General features: G+C 42.6%; 1 long non-coding RNA gene across 1 annotated transcript; it reads left to right on the forward strand.

Moving 5' to 3' along the window:
* The first annotated feature begins 10 nt into the window (after nt 1–10).
* Gm41762 lies at nt 11–23,244 on the forward strand. The gene is made up of 3 exons (XR_877508.1): nt 11–101; nt 285–383; nt 23,167–23,244. It is a non-coding gene; the product is annotated as a predicted gene, 41762 (long non-coding RNA).
* Nucleotides 23,245–24,058: the final 814 nt, after the last annotated feature.

Below are 24,058 nucleotides of genomic sequence, written 5' to 3' on the forward strand. Positions count from 1 at the left end.
TCTGCAATCAAGCTCTCCCAATAAACGTGTGCAGAAGGATCCTGTTGCAGCGTCGTTCTTGCTGGTCGAGTCCGGTGCGCGCAAGAGCATCACACATCCTGGTGGGTAGAATAAACCTGAGACTATCCCCAGTCTAGCCTCATGGCAGACCACACCTGAGACGATCCCTGCCCATTGCCACATGGTACGAGGGGTGGGGTGGGGTGGGGTGGAATGGGGTGCGTGGGAGACATAGCACTCCAGAGACAACCCCAGACACTCAGAGAGGCCTATGGAACCACTAGGGTGAGCACGTGGTGGAGAGATGGAAGAGAAAGAGAAGTAGAAGGATGTGCATACAAGGAAGAGAGGTGGAGCTGGAGACTAGTGAGAAACAGCCTGGGGTAAGTAGCTGATAATGATGGGGAGGTCCTGGCCCATGCTGCTACCTAGGGCCATCTCTGGGTCCATGGCCCTGCAGTAGCAGAGGTCAGTTACCACCAAAGGCCAGATGAACATTTCTGATCCAAGCAGCTACCTGGGGCCATGCGGATGTCTGAGGGGCTGTGCAGACCTGGCCCCTCCCTCACCTGGGCATCTTTGGAGAGCTGGCCCTGAAGTCATTCACGAAGGAAAGGTGGCTTTGCCCCCTGCTGGATGTGGCATTGGGTGAGCTAGCTGGGTAAACTTCCCTGGATGAGCTTTCATTTCCATGATGATATCTCTGACCTCTCAGGTTTCTGGAGGTCCTCCACTTATACTGCCCCACCCCCTTACTTCACGCTAACATCGTCATGTGGGTACAGTGTGTCTCCTCAACTTGACTGTTTCTCAGAACTGCACTTGTCTTTGTATAACCGCCGTGAGTGTAGGACTGGGTGAGACATGATGGCAATAGAAATTATGTTTCTTTTGGGCATCACTATCAGTTGGTTTGCTGGAGAGGTGGCTCAGAGGTTAAAAGCACTTGCTGTTCTTGGAAAGAACCAGAGGTTCTGTTCCCAGCAACAGCATGGTGGCTCACAAACACCCATAGCTCCAGTTCTAGGGGGTCTGATTTGCTCTCTTTTGTTCTGCCACGATCTTTTTTTTTTCCATTTTTTATTAGGTATTTAGCTCATTTACATTTCCAATGCTATACCAAAAGTCCCCCATACCCACCCACCCCCACTGCCCTACCCACCCACTCCCCCTTTTTGGCCCTGGTGTTCCCCTGTACTGGGGCATATAAAGTTTGCAAGTCCAATGGGCCTCTCTTTCCAGTGATGGCCGACTAGGCCATCTTTTGATACATATGCAGCTAGAGTCAAGAGCTCCGGGGTACTGGTTAGTTCATAATGTTGTTCCACCTATAGGGTTGCAGATCTCTTTAGCTCCTTGGCTACTTTCTCTAGCTCCTCCATTGGGAGCCCTGTGATCCATCCATTAGCTGACTGTGAGCATCCACTTCTGTGTTTGCTAGGCCCCGGCATAGTCTCACAAGAGACAGCTACATCTGGGTCCTTTCAATAAAATCTTACTAGTGTATGCAATGGTGTCAGCGTTTGGATGCTGATTATGGGGTGGATCCCTGGATATGACAGTCTCTACATGGTTCTGCCACGATCTTAACACGGAGAGAGGAAAGGCTCTTGGTTCCTTTTGTTGGATGACTGACTTGTGGTCTATTTGAAGCCGATGTGCTCCTTACCCTTTCCAGACTTTACGGGAACCCCGTCGTAGCTCTTTTCCACTTGGGTACTCTTGGCTCTCTCCCTAGATAACGGCTCCCAGCTATGTGCTCCTCACACCCACTTCCATGGTGCTGGACTGGGAACAGTCTCAGGTTTGTGATGTGTAGTTTTACTGTTCCTGCTGTGCTGGCTGCATGCTTTTTGGTTTCTGGCTTCCAGAGGACAGCGCTGTCTGGTTTATCAAATGCAAGTCCTTGGTACTCACTCATAAAAGATCATGAGGGGCTCAGTAGAAATTTGACTTAAAGTGGGTATCCTATGTTTTAAAGTCAACTCTCTAAAAAGAGAGGCGAGGCGAGGCGAGGCGAGGCGAAGCGAGGTGGGGCGGGGCGAGGCGGGGCGGGGCGGGGCGAGGCGAGGCGAGGCAGGGCGGGGCTAGGCGGGGCGAGGAGAAGAGAGATTAAACTTAGTAACTACATTTCTGCAATTTAAAATATTTTAATATAAATATTTATAGGTTTGCTGATCACATGTGTGCTCACACAGAAGTGTATATACATGTTTATGTGTGTATGTGTGTGTATGAGAGAGAGAGGGAGAGAGAGATAAAGATACAGAGAAACAGAGAGACAGAGAGTGAGGGAATATAGATACTTGATGACTGCCTTAAAATGATTCTGTGTAGACTATGTGGCGTGCATTATAGATTTGGAAGGACAACAGCTACCTGTCTAGAGGCTGTTGAAATACAAAGCAGGAAAGTAGAGTATTATTTATGCAAATGATTTCAGAAACTCTTTTATCCCGACAGACTGTTTTGTAATTTTCTTTTATGAATAGCGTGTTCAGCTAGATGATCCTCCACTGACATAGTTGTGACTGATCCCTTCCTTCTGGATAAGCCTTCCCAGATGGCGAAGGCGTCAGGCACACAGCCTGACATTTAGTGTCTTTTGTTTTCCTATGTCAAGTAGGACAGCAATATCTGTCCTGACATCTACAGAGCACCTATAATGAGTTATAGGCATAATGAGTTAAGTTATACTTCATTGCAAAGCTTTAAGATGGAAATGCTATTTGAGCTTTCTTAGATGATTTAAACTTAGAAGTGTTCAAGTTAGAGTATCAAGCCTTAAATTGCAAATTAAAACAAGTTGAGTTAGTCCTGGGTTTGGACTACCACCAAGCCAGAGAAACTCAGCATGCTGGAAACCATACAGAGACACAGTGTCTTAGTTAGGGTTTAACTGCTGTGAACAGACACCATGACCAAGGCAACTCTTATAAGGACAACTTTTAATTGGGGCTGGCTTACAGGTTCAGAGGGTCAGTCCATTCTTATCAAGGCGGGAACATGGTGGCATCCAGACAAGCATGGTGCAGGAGGAGCTGAGAGTTCTACATCTTCATGTGAAGGCTGCTAGCAGAACACTGGCTTCCAGGCAGCTAGGATGAGAGTATTATTATTATTATTGTTGTTGTTATTATTGTTGTTGTTATTATTATTATTTATTAGTTATTTTCTTTATTTACATTACAAATGTTATCCCCTTTCCTGGTTTCCCTCCCTCCCGGAAACACCCTATCACATCTTCCCTCCTCCTGTTTCTATGAGGGTGTTACTCCACCCACCCACCCGCTCCCACCTCCCAGCCCTCAATTCCCCTACACTGGGGCATCTATTGAGCTTTCATAGGACCAAGGACCTCTCCTCCCCTTGATGCATGTCAAGGCCACCCTCTGCCACATATGCAGCTGGAGCCATGTGTACTCCTTTGTTGATGGCTTAGTCCCTGGGAGTTCTGGGTGGGTCTGGTTGGTTGATATTGTTGTTCTTCCTATGGGGTTGCAAACCCCTTCAACTCCTTCAGTCTTTTCTCTAACTTCTCTATTGGGGACCCTGCATTCAGTCCAATGGTTGGCCTCAAACATCCACCTCTGTATTTGTAAGGCTCTGTCAATGCCTCTCAGGAGACAGACATATCAGGCTCCTTTTGGCATGCACTTCTTGCATCCATAATAGTGTCTGGGTTTGGTAACTGTATATGGGATGAATCCCCAGGTGGGCAGTCTCTGGGTGGTCTTTCCTTTAGTCTCTGCTCTACACTTTATCTTCATATTTGTTCCTGTGAGCATTTTGTTCTCCTTCTAAGAAGGACTGAAGCACCCACACTTTGGTCTTCCTTCTTATTGAGCTTCATGTGGTCTGTGAATTGTACCCGGGTTATTTGGAGCTTTGGGGCTAATATCCACTTATCAGTGAGTTCATGCCATGTGTGTTCTTTTGCAATTGGGTTACCTCACTCAGGATGATATTTTCTAGTTCTATTCATTTGCCAAAGAATTTAATGAGCTCATCATTTTTAATAGCTGAGTAGTACTCCATTGTATACATGTACCACATTTTCTGTATCCATTCCTCTGTTGAAGGACATTTGAGTTCTTTCCAGCTCCTGGATATTATAAATAAGGCTGCTATGAACATAGTGGAATATGTGTCCTTATTACATTTTGAAGCATCTTCTGGGTATATGCCTAGGAGTGGTATAGCTGGGTCCTCAGGTAGTACTATGCCCAATTTTATGAGGAACCACCAAACTGATTTCCAGAGTGGTTGAATCAGCTTGCAATCCCACCAGCAATGGAGGAGTGTTCCTCTTTCTCCACATCCTCCTCAGCATCTGCTGTCACCTGAGTTTTTGATTTTAGCCATTCTGACTGGTGTGAGGTGGGATCTCAGGGTTGTTTGACTTGCATTTCCCTGTTGACTAAGGATGTTGAACATTTCTTTAGGTGTTTCTTGGCCATTCAATATCCCTCAGTTGAAAATTCTTTGTTTAACTTTTTCCCCCGTTTTTAAAATAGGGTTATTTGGTTCTTTGGAGTCTAACTTGAGTTCTTTGTGTATATTGGATATTAGCCCTCTATCAGACGTAGGACTGGTAAAGATCTTTCCCCAATCTGTTGTTTGCCTTTTTGTCCTATTGACAGTATCCTTTGCCTTACAGAAGCTTTGCAATTTTATGAGTTCCATTTGTCGATTCTTGATATTACAGCATACATAAGCTATTGGTGTTCTCTTCAGGAATTTTTCCTCTGTGCCCATGTTTTTTTGAGGTTCTTCCCCACTTTCTCCTCTATAAGTTTCAATGTATCTGGTTTTATGTGGAGGTCTTTGAACCACTTGGACTTGAATTTTGTACAAGGACATAAGAATGGGTCAATTTGCATTTTTTCTACATGCTGACCACCTGTTGAACCAGCATCATTTGTTAAAAATGCTGTCTTTTTTTTTTTCTACTGGATGGTTTTAGCTCCTTTGTCAAAAATTAAGTGACCATAGGTGTGTGGGTTCATTTCTGGGTCTTCAATTCTATTCCACTGATCTTCCTGCTTGCGTGTGTGCCAATACCATGTAGTTTTTATCACTAATGGTCTGTAGTACAGCTTGAGGTCAGGGATGGTGATTTCCCCAGAAGTTCTTTTATTGTTGAGAATAGTTTTTGCTAACCTGGGTCTTTTGTTATTCCAAATAAATTTGCAAATTGCTCTTTCTAACTCTATGAAGAATTGAGTTGGAATTTTGATGGGGATTGCATTGAATCTGTAGATTGCTTTCAGCAAGATGGCCATTTTTACTATATTAATCCTGCTAATCCATGAGCATGGGAGATTTTTCCATCTTCTGAAATCTTCAATTTTTTTATTCAAAGACTTTTAGTTTTTGTTAAACAGATCTTTCACTTTCTTGGTTAGAGTTACACCAAGGTATGTAATATTATTTATGACTATTGTGAAGGGTGTTGTTTCTCTAATTTCTTTCTCAGCCTGTTCATCCTTTGAGTAGAGGAAGGCCATTGCTTTGTTTGAGTTAATTTAGGATAAGGGTCTTAAGCCCATGCCCACAGTGACACACCTACTCCTACAAGGCCATACCTCCTAATAGTGCCACTCCCTGGGCCAGACATATACAGATCATCACATACTGACAGGCTGGTGATCTTGGTGTGACTCTCGGGCAGTTGGAGAGAAGCATTTGAGCTCATTCAGTTCTCAAGGAATTGAAAGGATTTCATTGGTTCCAGATAAACAAAAGTGAGAATCAAAGGCTCAGAGGCAAGAGTGGGATGTAGGACTATGTAGAATACGGTCCTCACTGTCACAGTTGCTGGCTGTTATATACTTCTTTTTTTAAAGTGTTCAAACTTCATATCTCCTCATATTTTGTCTCGATTTTGGACCTGTGTGAACATAGAAATCCTGTCTCTTCCCCCCCCACCCCCACAGTGGTCACAATTAACCTTTGTGAGTCAGGTTGGTTGTATTATAGAAAAGGGCCACGGGGTGAGTGAGATGTCTCAGTGGGTAAAGGTGCTTGCTGCCAAATCTGATGATCAAGGCTGACAACCCAGGTTCCATCCCCAGCCTTACACAGTGAAAGGAGAGAACCTTGAGAAGCTGTCCTCTGACTTCTTCACGCCATGGTGACTTCTTCATGGCACAGGTGCATGTGCGCGCGCACACACACACACACACACACACACACACACACACACACACACGCACACACGCACACACAAAATAACTGTAATAAAAAAACTAAAAAAATTAATAAAGGAGATAGAAACTTTTAGATTACTCTATATTTTATTTGGCTAAAGCAATTTCTTTGAAACCAGTAATTCACACCTCCCGTTTAAGCTAGTAAGTAAGTATTCCATGATTAACTCAGGGACAGCCGAGGGATCGCCCTAGACTTCTTGACTTCCATAATCTTGTGAACCAACTTCATAATATGTCTCCCAATGTGTCAGTCTCTTTCTCTGTGCATGTATCTCTCCATATAGAAAGACTTCTGTGGTTATGGAAGCTGGAGCTAAATGACCATTCATTTCGCTGTCCTTGAAGTGAGTCCTGCTCTTTGATACCCTAAGGGCACATTTTCTGTCACTCCAATTGTGAATTAATAAATACATGTTCTTATCTTCTCTCACTTTTCCCAAACATCTATATACACTCTCACACTGGGGGGGGGGGGCACCAGAGTGGCCATTCTCTCCTTGTGAACATGTTCTTTAATATTGACTGGTGATGAAGTCACATCCTTTAAATAGCTTTGTTATCTAAAATTTTATAATTTTCTCAACTTTCACACTCATTCAGGTCCATTACTTTTTAAGTTTTCTCCCAACAACTCCATATGGGAAACATTTTATTATATTGATTAATATCATATTTCTCCCTCTTCTCTTCTCTTCTCTTCTCTTCTCTTCTCTTCTCTTCTCTTCTCTTCTCTTCTCTTCTCTTCTCTTCTCTTCTCTTCTCTCCTCTCCTCTCCTCTCCTCTCCTCTCCTCTCCTCTCCTCTCCTCTCCTCTCCTCTCCTCTCCTCTCCCCTCCCCTCCCCTCCCCTCCCCTCCTCTCCTCTCTCTCCTCTTCTTTTCTTCTTCTCTTTTGAGACAAGATTTTTCTACGTAGCCACAGCTGTCCTGGGACTCTCTCTGTAGATTAGGATGGCCTTGAACTCAGAGATACCCCTGTCTCTGCTTTCTGGGATTAAAGGCATGGGCCACTAGCACCCAGGAGCTAATAATGTATTTTTTTAAAAATCCCTTATCAATTGATATTTTAGACAGAAGTCTTCATTTTGAGGACATTACAGTTGAAGCTCTGACATGAAGGTGCTGAATCTTCCTTTTTGAATTTCATTCGTTCTTTCAGACAATACCCATTACGTGCATTTTATGTTACCGCTATTAAGAGAACAAAATCATTAAAGCATAATAAAATGTTGTTGAGAATTGTTAAGTACTTTGTGAAAAATTATCCTGGGCCCTATCAAAGGTAATTTGGAAATAGTCATGAACATCGTTTTTAAAATCTATCACTTCCTGGCTGTTCTATTTGTGAAGTGTTTGAAAATCAAAACCAGACCATTGGAAGTCATATGAAACTACAGCATGCTGTCTTCAGGTCTTTTTGGAGAAAACCTTAAACTTCTCTGTACTGTGAACATCTTTGGAAATAACCCCTCATCTCCAGCACTAAAGGCAGTTGCTTCCTGGGTATCTATGGGGATGTAGATGACAGAGACAGCTCCTCTGGCTAACAAATCCCTTGCAAGGAGGAGGTGAGCTGATGTAACTCCAGAGTCACTACAGTGAAGATCTGTAATGAGCCTGTGAGAGATTAGCTGCCTACTGTTGACAGCTTACCTTCAGGATGGCTGTTCTGACATACGCTTGCCAGATGTAGGCCATGCTTCATCTTACTATTGTCATTTCAAACTCCAATTCACCATGAAGCAATTCTTGCCATTGATCTCAGTCATGGATCCAGATCTTGTTGGCTCAGGAGCCCAGAAAGGGTTGAGCTTCTATCTATGTCCTGGCTTTGAACAGGGAAGCAGCGGAAGTCTTAAGTGCTTTAATTCAGAAAGCTTCCACCCAGCTGCTTGACCCTGAAAACAGAGGTCACCCCAAGTCTCTATCTTATCCACCTACCTCTACCTAGTTACCCTTAGATATTTCTGAGTTCCTCCAGCTCTTACCTGAACCAAGGTCTACACTGCCCCCTTCCCACTCTATTTGTGTATATCTTTCTACCTATATGGAGTAGAGAGCAGCCATAATTTTGTGGACTTAGTATCAAATATTTTACTGCCTTCTTTACTTTTTTGGAAAAGGTCCTTTTTAAGTAGCTCAGACTGACTTTGAATTTATGGCAATCCTCCTTGCTCTCCCTCCTAAGTCCTGACATTTCAGACATGTGCAGGCATGCTTGATTTTTATTTACTTATTTTTTTATGGACATTATCTTTATACTTATTTATATAAATAAGATACAAGGCAACATTTTGGTCTGTGTACATGTTGCTCAATGTACATCTCAGGGCAATTAGCCTGTATGGCATCTTAAATGTTGATCATTTCTTTATATGGAGAACATACTAAACTTCTTGGAACTATCGTCATGTAGTACAGAATGGTCTAGAGTTGGCTGTCTGCTCTGCTGAGCCTTAAAACACCTGGGCTGATTTCTCTCCTCTGTATATGTTGGGACATATTTACCCACTCCTCCTCTCTTCCTAGTCTCTGGTAACTATCCCTCTATTCCAGACTTCTGCAAGATCAGCTCTTTTAGATATCATACACATGAATGGGGTCATGTAGTCAGGCAGTGGTTTTTGTTTTGTTTGTTTGTTTGTTTGTTTTGTTTTTTGTTTGGATGCGTGATGTCTTAGTCAAGGTTTCTATGGCTTTAATAAAACACCATGACCAAAAAGCAAGTTGGGGAGGAAAGGGTTTATTCAGCTTACACTTCCACATTGCTGTTCATCACCAAAGGAAGTCAGGACAGGAACTCACACGGGGCAGGGACCTGGAGGCAGGAGCTGATGCAGAGGCCATGGAAGCTTACTGGCTTGTTCCCCTGGCTTGCTCAACCTGTTCTCTTACAGAACCCAAGACCACCTACCAGTCTAGGGATGGCACCACCCCCAATGGACTGGGCCCTCCTCCATTGATCATTAATTGAGAAAATGCCTTACCGCTGAATCTCATGGAAGCATTTCCTCAACTGAGGCTCCTTCCTCTCTGTGTCAAGTTGACACAAACCCAGCAAGTACCCATAACTTACTTCATTTTACATAATGACCTTTAAGTCCACTTGTGTTTCCCCAAATGTGAGTTCTGTGAATTTCGATGGTTGAATAGTATTGTACTGTGGCTATGTACCCCATTTCCCTTATTATCTTCTTGATATTAGATTGACATAAGGTTGAGTCCATACCCTGACTGCTATGAATTATGGGTAACTCAGTAAGTTTCTTCCTTTGGGTATATCCCCAGAGTGGGATTACCAGCTCATAGAACCTTTCTGTTTAGTCTTTTAAAAACAACATACAGTTTTGTGTAGTGGCTGTAAAAACTTACATTGTTTTTAACACCATGTAAGACTTTCACTTTGGGGGACTGGGAAGATGGTTTAGTGGGTAAAGTGCTTGTTGCCCAAGAACAAGGATCTGCATTTAGATCTGAAGTAGCCCTGTAGAAGCCAGAAAGGGTGGCACACAATTGTAACTTCAGTGTTGGTGTGGGAGACAGGCAGCAGCGGTTCACTGGCTAGTTATTCTAACTTGAATGGTGGAGCTCCAGCTGCAATAAGCGATCCTGCTTCTTTCTTTCTTTCTTTCTCTCTTTCTTTCTTTCTTTCTTTCTTTCTTTCTTTCTTTCTTTCTTTCTTTCTTTCTTTCTTTTAAAGAAAACATGTGAAAGTGATAAAAAAAATAGGTTTTGGTTTGAACTCCTGGTCTCTAAATGAGCACACATAGGTGAATGTACACACAAAAATAAATGCATACACTCTTAATACATACCACATAAACACTACATACATGCACCACACACACGCACGCACACGCACACACGCACACACGCACAGAGAGAGCAATAACAATAAAATAAGAGGAATCAACAACACATAAATTAACAACCATTGGTATTGAGAGATATAAACGGTCTCAGTTCCCCAACAAAAAGGACATCAGCACCCCGTGGGGACAGTACTGCCATCGAGCCAGATCCCTGGAGATCTCACCCTACGAACCTTTGCTTGTTCAGGAGTCAGGAGATGCTCCCTCTGACAAAGCTAGTAGGTGCAGTTCTCGTGCTGCACCAAGCCCAGTGAGAAAGAAATATCAAAAGAAGGCAAACGCCAACCCAGGCGTAGGCATCTCACAGGACCTAGTGGGAGGTCTAGTGGCCACTTCCCAGGATTAAGCTTCAGGACATATTGGGAGTGGCTCCCTCAATCTAAAAGACAGCAGCAGGAACCACAGAGTCACCTTAGGCTGTCTCCAAATCAAAGTGTCACTTTTCTTACTCCATACTCAAATATTCATGTATGAAATGCAATGTGTTAAAAAAATTCACTGCATAAACCACAGGGCAGAAAACTTCTGGGCCTGGGGATGAGAGTGATCCCTTGCTCGATGTGAGGTTTTGTGGTCTTTTTTTTTCTAAAAGGAAAGGCTGCAAGGCCTTTAAAATAAAAAAATAATATATGTATTTTCTTTGTGCATGTTTATGTGAATGCACGTGCTACTGTATATGTGTGGAGGTCAGAGGACAACTTATGGCGGTTGTTTCTCTCCGTTTGTCAGACTTGGTGGCAATCCCTTCTGCTTACCGAGTCAGAATACTGTATATATCCACCCCCCACGCCAGGTTAAAACATGTTTTTTTTTTTTTTTTAAATTTGAAATTAAAATATAATGACATCTTTTCTTCCTTTCTCTTTCCTCTCTCAAAACCTCCCATAAACCTCCTCCTTTCTCTCACATTTATATATCTGACCTCTTTTTTTAATTATTAGTTTACCTCATCCCACACACAAACACACTTCCTAAATCATAAACACAGTTCGCTTAGTTGGAAATGTTACTTGTATGTATGCCATCTGAGTTCACCACTTGGTATTGAATGGCCAATTCAGGGAGTTTTCCCTGGGAAAGACTACTGTCTCTAGTTTTCAGTATTAATTGGTTGCCTGTAGCTCTTTGTCTGTGGTTGGGGCGCTGTGAGATTTTTCAACTTCAATGTTAGCATGTCTATTGGTGTTATTCTCATTCAGGTCTTGTTTAGGCAGCCTTGCTGGTGAGAATTGATGAGTGTAAGTTCTCTAACATTTCTAGGAGAGGCAGTCTCAGTCCAAATATCCTGTTCTTCTGGCTCTTACAACCTCTCTGTCCCGTCTTCTGCGATGTTATCTGATATTTAGGTGTAGACGTATCCATTGGGTCTGGGCATACAAGACCCCTTGTGCTTTCTGAAATGGTTCACCTTTGTTGTCAGGAGAGGTTTCATTGATGGGAAGTGAGAGGTACACTTATATGTGGCATAGGGATAAATGTCTAGAATGCAGCTAAGAATCATGCTCATTTAGGAAAGTATCCGTTGTAGGTTTTCATCTGAGATACATGACCTCACTAGCCCAGGTTGTTAGCTAGGCTTCCAGTACCAGTCATGATTTTCCTCTTGTTGAGTGTGTCCTAAGTTCAATTAGAGAACCATTGGTTACTGACAAGCTATGCATGCTACTATTTATTGCATTCTCAGGATCAATGTGCCATGCTGGTCATTGTTGTAGTTCATAGACGTCATAGCTGTGTAGGTCTAGTGGTTGCTTCCCTCCCTTGCAAGCTTGTGTGGCACCTTCTGGTACTATCAGAGCTAGTCCTCAGGTAGGAAGCCAGCATGTGGGAGGCAGAGACAGGCCAATCCCTGTAAGCCTGAGGCTAGCCTGGTCTACAGAGTGAGTTCCAGGACAGGGAGGGCTATGCAGAGAAACACTCTCTTGAAAAAAACAAAAACAAAAACAAAAACAAAAACAAAAACAAAAACAAAACAAAACAAAACAAAACCAAAGACTGGGATGTGTCAGTGGTAGAGAGCACACCTAGTTCAGGATTCAGTCTCCAGGACTCCGAATGCCAAAACATAATTAAGAATAACAGAATTGCTAGTCATGGATGTTCGAATGAAAGAATTAAAACAGGTGGTCAGCTGAAGTTTATCCAAGGAGTCGAAGTTTAGGATGTAGACAGAAATAAAATAATGGCACACATGAGGCCCACAGATGAGGGACACACATGAGGGAAAGTGAGGAGTAAAAAGGGAAGAGTAAATAAGGGATGGGGGGGATGGAAGGAGCAAGCACAGAATCCCCAACTGATGTGACTCATAAACACTTCTCTCTACATAAAAGAAACTGGTGCATATAAAAATTCAGCGTGCGTACCAAAGTTCAAGCATCCAAGCCGAACATTCCTTTGATCGGGTGTTACATGTTTACTAATGAAGCAGCCACCGCTCAGAATATTTGAGAAACATTCACTTTGAAATTGCCTTTCAGGAACCATTTGTGAACTGCACAAAACTCAGATTGATTTTTTAAAAATATGTGTATATTTTAAAAATCTCAGTCTGTTGTTGACTGAGATTTCCCTCTTGTCTTCCCACGTTTATCACCTTTTTTTCCCCCCAGACAGGGTTTCTCTGTGTATCTCTGGCTGTCCTGGAACTCACTCTGTAGACCAGAACTCAGAAATCTGCCTGCCTCTGCCTCCCAAGTGCTGGGATTAAAAGCGTGCGCCACCACTGCCCCGCTTATCACTTATTTTTTTAAAAAATGTTTTTGATTGAAGTAGCATGACATCACTTCCTCTCTTTCCTCCCTCTAGGTCTCTTAGTTACCCTACCTTGAACCCCTCCCATGTCCCCACTCTCAAGTTGATAGCCTCCTTCTCTTTGATTATACATGTTACATATAGTATGCATATGCACAAATATATGTATATACAGATATATATGTGTATATGCACATATACACAAATATATATTACACATTACACATATATTATATATTTTATATATAATATGCAATATATGCTATAATTTATACTATATGTAATATACAATAAAATAATACTATAAGATATAGTATAATGTATAATATTATTTATATATTATCTATTATACATTACACATTATATACTACTTTATATACATTACACATTGTATACTATTAATACTATGCTAATGCATATTACAATAATAATATAATATATATTACATATTAATCATGTATTATATATCATATATTACATAGTATATGCTATATACTAATTATATACTATATAGTATATATTTACTATATCACATGTCATCTATCATACATCATATATCATATATTATATCTTAGTTATATATACACACACATAAGTAGAACCCGCTGAGTCCATTTACGTTGTTTGTGTGCATATGATTTCAAGGCTGCCTATTCTGCATCTGCCAGCCAACTCCCAGCTCACTTTTCTTGCAGATTCATGGGGATGCAGGGGAGCACTGCCTGTCCTCACTATCAGACATTTCCAGGTGCTGATGCTTTGTTCTTTTCCTCCTCTCCTATCCGTAGTAGGGCTTTGTTGCATGACAGGCAGGCTGGATTCCTCTCCAGTTCTCTTTGCTGATCCATCCTTCTCTTTCATTATGTTTATTCTTTTCTGTGCATTCATTCAGATGCCTCCTTTATCCTCTCTGTATAGTGTTCCTTTAAGCATCTTCTGCAGTGCTGCTTTGGTGGTCACAAATGGCCTCAGTGTGCAGTTGTGTCGAAACGCCCTTCCTTCGCCATCAATTTTAAAAAATAGCTTTTCTGGACACATCAGTCTTGGATGGCAATCTTGCTCCTCTAGGGCTTGAAACACAGTGTTCCCTGCACTCCTGGCTTTTAGGATGATGACACATGGATAGCGCTCTTACCCTGTGTTTGCCTTTGCAGGTCAGTTAGTGTTTTTCCCTTGCAACCTTTTTAAAAAAGATAGTTTAATGGATTTTCAGAGCAAACTTACAAGAACAGTACACAATACAGACAGTGTTAAAAATGTTCTGGCATGTAGGGCAACTCAGACAAGTATAGTGAGCGGATGGAATTTATTGTATGGTAAAAGTACTACAAACTCACTTAGTTGCTGTCAATAAGACATTCACTTATTTAAAAAAATTCCAAATGCTGGATTAGTCCAGAAAAATTTAACAGCTTTACTTATAATCGTTATAAAGTGGAAGATTATGTCTCTGTTTTATATATTTGACATCTTGAATAAAATATGTCACAAGAGTATCCCTTGCTGGACACATGTCTTTGGGTTTCTAGCTGTATCTTGCATTTGGATATCCATTTCTTTGCCTAGATTTGGGAGACTTTTCTGTTAAAATTTTATCAAATATTTTCTATGCTTTTAGTCTTAGTCACAGCTCTTTAAAAAAAAATCTCATGGGATTTTTTAAACTTTTTTTTTCACCATGGTATTTTTGTTGATTTTTTTTTTTTTTTTTTTTTTGATTTTCATATCATGCACCCTGGTCTCACTCATTTTCCAGTCCTACAATGTCTGACCTCCACCCTTGTGACATGTCACCCCACCCTCCCTGCCACCACAAAAAAAAAAAAAAAAGAGAGAGAGAGAGAGGACAAACAACTACTCCCCCTCCCCCATTCCCCTCTGGTGCTGCTGCCAAGGACCATGTCTGGGCTCCTAATCCTACCTCAGTCAGAATCTCTGATGATGTCTGTGGTCTGTTTTACCACTGAAGGCCATGAGGACATCTGTGGTCTGTGCTGAAGCCTAAAGCCATGTTGATGTCCATGGGCCATCCCTCCTTCCAGGGCCATACTGATCTGAGTGGCCTGCACTGCCACCTGAAGCCATGGTGCTGTCCGCACCTATGCTGCCTCCAAAGGACATGTCTGGACCCACGATCCTATTGTCCATGGCCTGTGTTGGCACCAAAGGCCATGTGGATATCTAATCTGTTATGCAGCTTGAAACCGTGTTGATGTCCACGGGGCATGCTGGTGCCAGGGCCGTATTGATGTGAGTGGCCTGCACCGAGGCCATGCTGATGTCTGGAGTCCAAGCATCCTCCAAGGGCCTTGCTTGGGTCAGTGGGTGGGCCTACTGCCACCAAAGGCCATGTTTGCAATCTGTGCTGTCACCAGAAACCACGTGGTAGCCCATGATCTGTGGTTCCAGGGACTATCAAGAGCAAGGAAGATACTTTTGCTGTGGTATCCATGATCACAGATACACAGTTGAGAAAGAGGGACCTGGAAGGCTTCCCCAGATCCCCAAACTCCCCAAAAGTAGTAGCCCAAACAGGCAGCCATTGAAGGGAACCCTTAAAAAGTGTGATAAGGATGCAGAAGCTAGCTCTCCATAGCTGATGGCTTCTAGAGCGGGTGCAGAAGGAGATGAATGACTCAGATCTCATGGATTCTTAACTTTAATTTCTTGTTTATAGTCCAGAGTTCCTGGAGATTATGTTCATTCTTGCTAATTTATTTATTTATTTATTTATTTATTTATTTATTTATTTATTTATTTATTGCTATTTGAATGTAATATTGCCTTGACCTTATTATCATCCCTGAGAGCTGTATCCTTGTCCTGAGTGTGTGCCTACCAGTTTCTTTTTGTCAGGGCTACCCAGCTTATCTTTTAGGCAGGAGTTCTGTCTTTTCTCCCTGTATTAGGAAGCCTAGTGTATGGAGCTAGTTTGGGGCTGGATTCTTCCAGTGTGTGGTCAGCTCCCCCTCAGGACTTTTCAGCTGTTCAGTCATTGTTTTTGTAAATTCCTGAAGGTCTTCTTCATCCCCATTGTGGAACAGGGTCATTTCTTTATTCTACTGAGCTATTACCTGCTTATGTGTGCTAGTTGGGTTTTGTCTTCTTGACACAAACCTACAGATATCTAGGAAGAGGGAATTCCAGTTGAGAAATTGATGTGACCACCATGGGCAGTGTACTGGCTGGTTTTGTGTCGACACAAGCTGGAGTTATCACAGAGAAACGAGCTTCAGTTGAGGAAATGTTCCATGAGATCCAACTGTCAGGCATTTTCTCAATTAGTGATCAAGGAGGGAGAGCCCCTTGTGGGTGGGACCATCTCTAGGCTGGTAGTCTTGGGTTCTATAAGAAAGCAAGCTGAGCAAGCCAGGGGAAGGAAGCCAGTAAGACTCATCCCTCCATGGCCTCTGCATCAGCTCCTGCTTCCTGACCTGCTTGAGTTCCAGTTCTGACTTCCTTTGGTGATGAACAGCAATGTGGAAGTGTAAGCAGAATAAACCCTTTCCTCCTCAACTTGCTTCTTGGTCATGATGTTTGTGCAGGAATAGAAACCCTAAGACAGGTAGTGACATACCTGGGTAGGTGATCCTGGTCTGTATAAGAAAGCAAGCTGAGCTGGCCATGACAGCAAGGCAGTAAGCAGTATTCCTTCATAGTATTTGCTTCAGCCCTGCCTACAGGTTCCAGCCTAGAGTTCCTGCCTTGGCATCCTTTTGTGATAAACTATATGATAAATAAAGCCTTTTTCTCTCCCAACTGTTTTTGGTCATAATGTTTATGACAGCAATAGAAAGCAAACAAGAACACTGTATTATGACACAGAGTCATCTTCTGACATCCCCCACAGAATGAGTTCATTGCTAATGAATCAACACTACAAATCTAAAAAAAAGTGTCTTTAAACAAAGAAACTAGAGTTTTATATCAATTGTTGCAGTGAGACTAGTCCTTTGATTCCAACCCAGAACGCTTGCACCCCACCAAAAGCTGCTATTTACCTGTTCTAGGTGCCAAACTTTAGCATATTCTTTTCATTGTTGGACAGATCTTGGCAATGCTGGCATAACCCAATAAGGGCAAGGGTGGAGTAACATATAGCTTCACTGATTTTGTTCATGAAGTATATTACCTGAGCCTTTTGTAGCGTTGACATGAAGCATAACTCTAAGCCCAGGTTTACATTAATTTTATAGACATAGAGCCATATAAAACAAGACTGAATAGTTGGGAAGTTGAGAAGTTTGGGGGAACATAGCTGTCCCTTAGTCCATAGCTCCATAATAAGCCCTACTAGACTCACCAAAATGAACTTGTGTGAGTCACTCTGGGCCGTCAGTGCCTTCCCAGTTGGAGGCAGGTGTTCACTTTCATATGTCGTGGGAAGCTGTGCAATGATTTGTTAAGACGTAATAGCTGGAGAGGATGTAGGAATCCAGCCTCATACTAACTTTATAGATTATACCCCCCCCCCCCTGCGCGTGAGTAATGCAAAGCCATTTGAGCACACCTGGTTACTCATACATTGTATTTTTAGTTAGTTAAAATAAGTACATTTAGAGTAAACGCAGAGTCGGTAGGCACTGCGGTAGGTTGATATGAAGGGAACACCCAGAGACATTTTTCTGCATCTGGGGTAGAGAACAGAGGAGTTTCTTGGGGTTGGGAAAGAGAGGAAATGGTTTGTGTTAGAATGAGGGTCAGGAGCTGGCAAAGATGTTTCTGGTGAGAGCAAACAGATGTTGTAGGCGACCTGGAGGACAAGCATGCTAGTGTTCATGCTCTCCTGGCTTAGAAACCATACGAAAATGGCGTAATTACTAGGTGGAAATTGTGTACATCTGAAGAGACAGCCAGGCTTTCAAAAGGAAGAGGAGCTAAGAGCAGGCAGGGGGGAAGTGTAAAGAGCTCCAAGTGGAATGGATACTCCATAGCTCAAATTATTCTTGCTCTGACCTACTTCCCTTCCTGGGTACAGGCAGACTGCCTTAATATGGCTACAAAGCTGAATTTCACTAGTAGGCTCTGAACAGGAGAGGTGCTCACCCTAGGCAGACCTGGTCCATAAATGCTGAGTATAGCTGACTCATCATCTTTCTCCATATAACCACTTACAATGACCCCTATTGCTCTTTTTCCATATAAGAAGTTATGATAAGTAGGGCTTGGGCCCTCGAACAGATTCTACATCTCGATCCTCAGAATCCTATTTTTGTCATGCTACATAGCAAAGGAAAATCACATTGATAGATGAGCTATACAGAGCTAGGGAGAATATCCTGAATCATTTGGGCGAAGCAGAGTCCTTCGGTGAAGAAGAGAGAGGGAAAAGAGAGAACCAGAGAGACGGCAGCCTGAAGAAAGCTGCCCTGAAGCACTAGCTTTAAGCTATAAGGCAGCCATTAGCCTGAGAAAGCAGGAAGACTTTGCAATGTGCAGGAGAAGACATTAACTCTTCCCCAGTACCTACACCACAAAATACAGCCCAGCAACACCCCGATCGCTGACCATAGAACGATGTGTCTTATCTACAAATACATGGATAATATATTCATATTGCTCTATACCATGAAGTCAATGCCAGCTTGTTACAGCAAGAACAGGAAATTAATGATCACTTCAGCTTTGAATCCATGTGCCTAAAAACGTTGGATCCACCAGCTGGGATGAGTCTTGGCTCCCTGTGACATTTGTGGGACAGCTGCCCACCAGGCCAAACGCCAGGCCTTGAGATTATTTTGCATAAGAAATAAAAATGTTTTATTTGACATTTTGCAGCTTTCGGTTCTGCAGAGTGGCTACTGCTACGCTGATGAGAACATCTGTTTGCTCCTCCTAGAAGCATCTTTGATTCTAGTGTGGTCTGTTTCCTTTCTTTCCCAACTCCAAGAAACTCCTCTGTTTCCTTAGTTTTCTCATTGGTGAAACATAGCATGTTGCTTGAGAAATTGGTGTTGCTCCTTTTAAACTTGAATCCTCAAGTGAAATATTTAATCTGTATCTTGGTACATAGGAAACCAAGTAGTTTTTCTAGAATCCCTGCCTCGTGGCAAGCCTGAAATGAACTAATATGCATATCACTTAGAATGAATACTGGCAGATGCTAATGTCCCAGTAAAGAACTAGCTAGCCTGTCAACTTCGAGGCATGGACAGAGGAGGGCCCAGGGGCCCCGTCCTTCACTCTTGAGCCATTTGCTATGATAGAGTCAGGGGAAGGGGGTGTCATTGCCTGTGGTTGTGCCCTCACTGGTGACCTCACTAGGCTCCAATGGAGACCTCCAATCCAGGGGTCATAATGACGGCCCTGTTTAAACTGAATGGGTTACAAGACAAAACCCAAAAGCATTAATCTGGGAAAAGGACAGGTAGAGATGATGGGGTGGGAGGGTTGGTAGGGATGGGAGGGAGATAAGAGAGGGTAGGGGGAAGTAATCAGAACACATTATATATGTACATGAAACCATTAACAAAATTAGTCACTGAAAATTAGAAAACCTTTTTAAATGAAAAAAAGAAAAGTCTTTTGAACTCTCAAATCTCTTTTAAAGGTAAGCAAAAACTACAGATCCTCATTTCTTTAGACAAAAATGAAACATCAGATGTTGCATACACTGTAGCACTAGCCTCTTTTCCCTTTATTAATAAACATTTTGAATATATAGAATGATTAGCTATCATTATTATTTAGTGATATAAAGGAAAAGGTGCGGCTTATGGGACCACTGAATCAACAGTTGATTTCTGATGGACACAACACGGGCAGACTCGCTGGCGTGGGTAATGCTTTCCTTTTTTAGAATTTACTTAATATTCTTTCTGGTCCAGAACGGTAAGGACTCTTCATGCTTTATTTAAAATATTACAAATTTGTCCACTATGGAATCTGCGAAGAACTTCATAATCTGGAAGGTACCACATTTCCCTTCTTTATTCTATGTAGTAACACGCATATATATATTTTTAAAACTTTTGAGTACACCCAGTTCCTGGAACGATAAAAACAAATTTGCCCTTTATAGGTGATATGTTCCCGGAATTTTGAAGAAGGAATCATAAAATCCTAACACGAAGAGATAGATATTTAGAAAATGTTCTGGTGATAAACTGGGTATCCATGATAACAAATAGAAAGTTTCAGAAAGTCTTTACGGGGAAACATCAATGATTTTATAGCCGGCTTGCTCTTCCTTCGTTACCATAGCAACAGTCAGGCAAAAATAACTCAAGACTCATCAGCATGGTTATCATAACTCCTGCTCAGCTGCCCGTCCTCCCAGGCATTGAATGCATCCCACGTCCGGGAGGCTCGGCTCCATTACTGACTCTCAGCAGGCATTACTGTGTGAAAACCCAGAGAACGGATTGAGTTCGTATACATCGCCTTTCCGGATTCCAGCAGTTTGCATGGGAAAAATCTGTGAACATCTGATAGTGTTCCAATGTCTTAGCACACCTCCACCTTCAAACTTTGCTGTACACATGCACCCCAGCGTGCGTGGAAGTCAGAGCACAGCTTCTGGGAGTTGGTTTCCTGTTTCTTCTCTGTGGGTTCTAAGGATGGAATTTAGACTGTCAGGTGTGGCGGCAAGCGCCTTTACTTCTGAGTCCTCTCACTGCTCCCCTAAAATATCATTCTCAAACCTAATGATCATATATATATATATTCCGTCGCTGTGACAGGCTAGATAGCGAAGTGCTGGGCGGGCCAAATTTTATACACTATGGTCATGGACTGGTCACTTCCTGTCACCTACCTCATTTTGCTCCAAGATCTCAGTTCTACTGAAGCACTTCCAGAGCTGTCCAGCAGTGCCATTAAGCATCCTGCTAAGAGGCGATGGGCCAGCTCGCCTTCCACGTGAGGAAGTCTGTTTCCAAATAGACAGTGTTACTTGAGGTGGAGGTATTAACAGGCAGTTAGGGGTTTAATTCCTGGCAGGCAAATCTCTTCCTGGTGTTGCAGCACTCTCTCATTTCTGCTCCCATCATCTGGAAGACACTCAGGTTCAGGGAGATCCCAGCTATTTCTGAGGCATCTGGGGGGATACACGGTCCACCTACAGAGAGCTATCTCATCTGCATATAAGACTCTGACCTCACAGCTGCGCATGAGCAGTGACTGTTTCAAGGTCTTAAACCAGGTCCCCCTGCCTGCTCTTAGCCACTCTGTGGATTCCAGTAAACCTGACTGAAAGAAGTAATTAATGTGTGTCCTAGATTAGGTTGTGACTGACCTTCACTGCTATACTCAACTAACATCTCATTTCAGTTGTTGGGAGAGAGAATTCCCAACAGGACTCAAGTACTTCCGTACGTTTTGTGTGCAGGGTACCATTTGTTGTCTGTTCTGGGCTAATGCTGGAAGGTAGTTTGCAGTGGAAAAAGGCTCACTAAGGAGATTATAGCCTGGTGAAGTAAAGAGCAGACCATGTTTTCCTCACCTTATAAAAAACGTTGGCTTCGTTAGGGAGTGCAGTCCTCACCGCTCTCCCTATCTCCCTGAGGGGTGTTGGTAGCACAAGGCATGCTGATATCCAGCCTTCTGCTGTTCCTGTGATTCACACACTTCATTTCTTGTCTGTCCTGGGAGACTGGTATTTTCTTCCAGTATCCGTGAAACAGGAACAATATAACCTTGTTCCCTGCAAGTAAGACAAGATTGCATCCCACTCTTGACTCTCGTTGTGACATCCCTGAGGTGATCCCATGGGAACCACATCACCTTCACCTTCCTTCTGAGTTTCATGAAGTGAGATGCTTTCTTTGTTCTTCTCTGAGCATTCCTGAAGGTTTCGGGGTTAGTAAACACAGAAGCTGCTGCGCATGTATGCGCCATTTCCGGGCTGCTAGTGAGAACATGCTGACTCACTCCCACAGATCCACCCTTTTTAGTTTGGAAGTTGGCAACTCAGTGGGAGCCAGAGTTCTGTATTCTGACCTTGTGGACCCTACCTCAGGGGGCGACCAGCATAGGGAACCGTGCCTGTCTTAGGTTGCCCCTGGATATTGGGTCTTACCCATTATTGACTACCGGCTCTGGAATGTCAGCTTCCTTGGAGAGCGAGCCCTATGGAGTAGGTTGGCCTATTGGAAGGCCTTTCTTATCTTCGAGAATTGGATCTGTGTCTGACCTCACTTTAAACTTAATGATCTACCTGAAGTTCCTATTTATAAATACAGTCACATTGGAAATTAGGGTTTCTTCTCCTGACTCTAGCAGGGATGCACCTAAGTCTCTCACATATGCCACTGTTTCTCATGTTCTGATGTGTCTCCCACTTCCAGTGTCTTCAGATTGTCTCAGCATTTCTGCCTGCACTCCCAGGGCTTTTTGCTTTGCTCATCAGATATACTAGTTTTACTGACTACTAAATGGGCTGATATGATACATTAACTGAGGTCTGAAACAATGACCTTCCATTTGAAGAGAGCTTCCGGAAACCCACTTCACTGCTGGCTGGGTGGAAGTCACTGCAAGTGGCAGCTGTAGCTACACTTCTGTGAAGAACACAACGGCTCTCTTTGTCACACCATTCCTTCGCTGGTTAGACAACACTTTGTGTGACAACAGCCCTGGGTTTCTAGAGGGTCAGTATATGTCCATGATGAAAAGATGGATTGTAAGCAAGCTCTCTCCTGTTAGCCATGCCTCAATAAAAACAATGTCTATGTTGTTTGAATCCCCATCAAGAAATATCCCGATAGCTGAGCTAAAGGTTCAAGCATAAATAAAAATACCCAAGCTGTGAGAGAAAACTGACCCGGGCCTGGTGACCTTGGAGAAGGGAAAGTGAAGGCTTGTGACCATCAAAATAAAGAGCATTGTTATTAGCAGAGTCACAAGATGGAGACTTTCAATCATTTCCAGCACCTGTCATTAAAAGATGCCATGCAAATTATTCTAGCTATTGAGGGATGAGCTGTATTTTAAATGATGATGCTCCAGTGTCCTTGAACAATAACCCGCCTAATTCTCTGTGATTGTGCTTTATGAAAAAAAAAATACTAATTGGCTTTCCACTCTGTCTTTCCAGACTAATGAATTCTTGTCTAAGACAGAGCAATACAAGAAACTTAATTGAACACTCCAGATTTCTCGAAAGGGCTACTTTTGGTCACAGAATTCAGGATTGTATTCACCATTGTGGAATATTACCTTTTCTGCATTCCTTAAAAGTATTGTTTGCTGACTGACAGTATCTGTGACTCCAGACAGAACTACCATCTCCTAGAAAGCCAACCAGTAACGTGTTGCTAGGAAGAGAAGCCCTGGCTCTAGATGGTATTGACAGATTGACTTGTACTTCTGTCTGTCACTTCTCATAGGTACCTAAAGTCTCCCGTTAATCCCAGTGACCTTCAAAGACCCTTCCAGCAGCAGCCACCATGAGTCTCGGGAGCCAGACAGAGGTAGATAATTGTTGAACAAATGGAAATTTTCAGTGCAATTGATGAAAAAGCTTTGTCCTTCAGGAAGAGCCTTAATCCCTTGTCTAAAGTCACTTGGATTGTTTTAGGTAGGTGATATGACTGAGTGTCTCTGGCTGCTGGATTGCAATGGGACTGAAGGAAGCCAAGAGGTATTCCTGTGATCCAAGAGCACATGTGCTGGAATTAGTTTGCACCACAGGAACAGGTTAGGGACTCTTCCAGTTACTACTACTACTACTACTACTACTACTACTACTACTACTACTAACTGAAGCCATCACAAGAATGTACATCCCTTTAACCTCAGACTTTTAACCTCAAAGAAAGGAAAGGAAAAAGCCAACCCCTGTGTGTAAAATCCTTTGTTGATTTGAGGTCATAGAGTAGTAGCAGTGATACTTTTTCTCTTATACCAATCTTGATAATTCTGTATGTTGTAAGAATAAGATGATTGCTGTAAACAGTCTTCTTAGGGGACCGTGGAAGCTATAGATTCTGACCATTCTTGTCAAAGTACCTAACAGTATGGAAATGCAGAGGAACAGCTCCTGGTTTTACGCGTTGCTTACTTGATGTGCTTGTCAAAGGCAGGTGTTGGTGATCCCAGTGTGCGTCTCATCAATGTCTTTCTATGTTTATTTTATTTTTGGTATAATACTTGCATGTGCCACTACTTACAAGGCTTCATTGTAAGAATCTATCCCATTCATTACTTCAAGGAACTGTCTCTGGAAACTTTTAAGAGCAAAAACCAACAAATTCACTTAGCCTCAAAAACTCAAGTTGA

Source organism: Mus musculus, chromosome 18 (genome assembly GCF_000001635.26).
Source record: "Mus musculus strain C57BL/6J chromosome 18, GRCm38.p6 C57BL/6J".
Taxonomy (NCBI): Eukaryota; Metazoa; Chordata; class Mammalia; order Rodentia; family Muridae; genus Mus; species Mus musculus.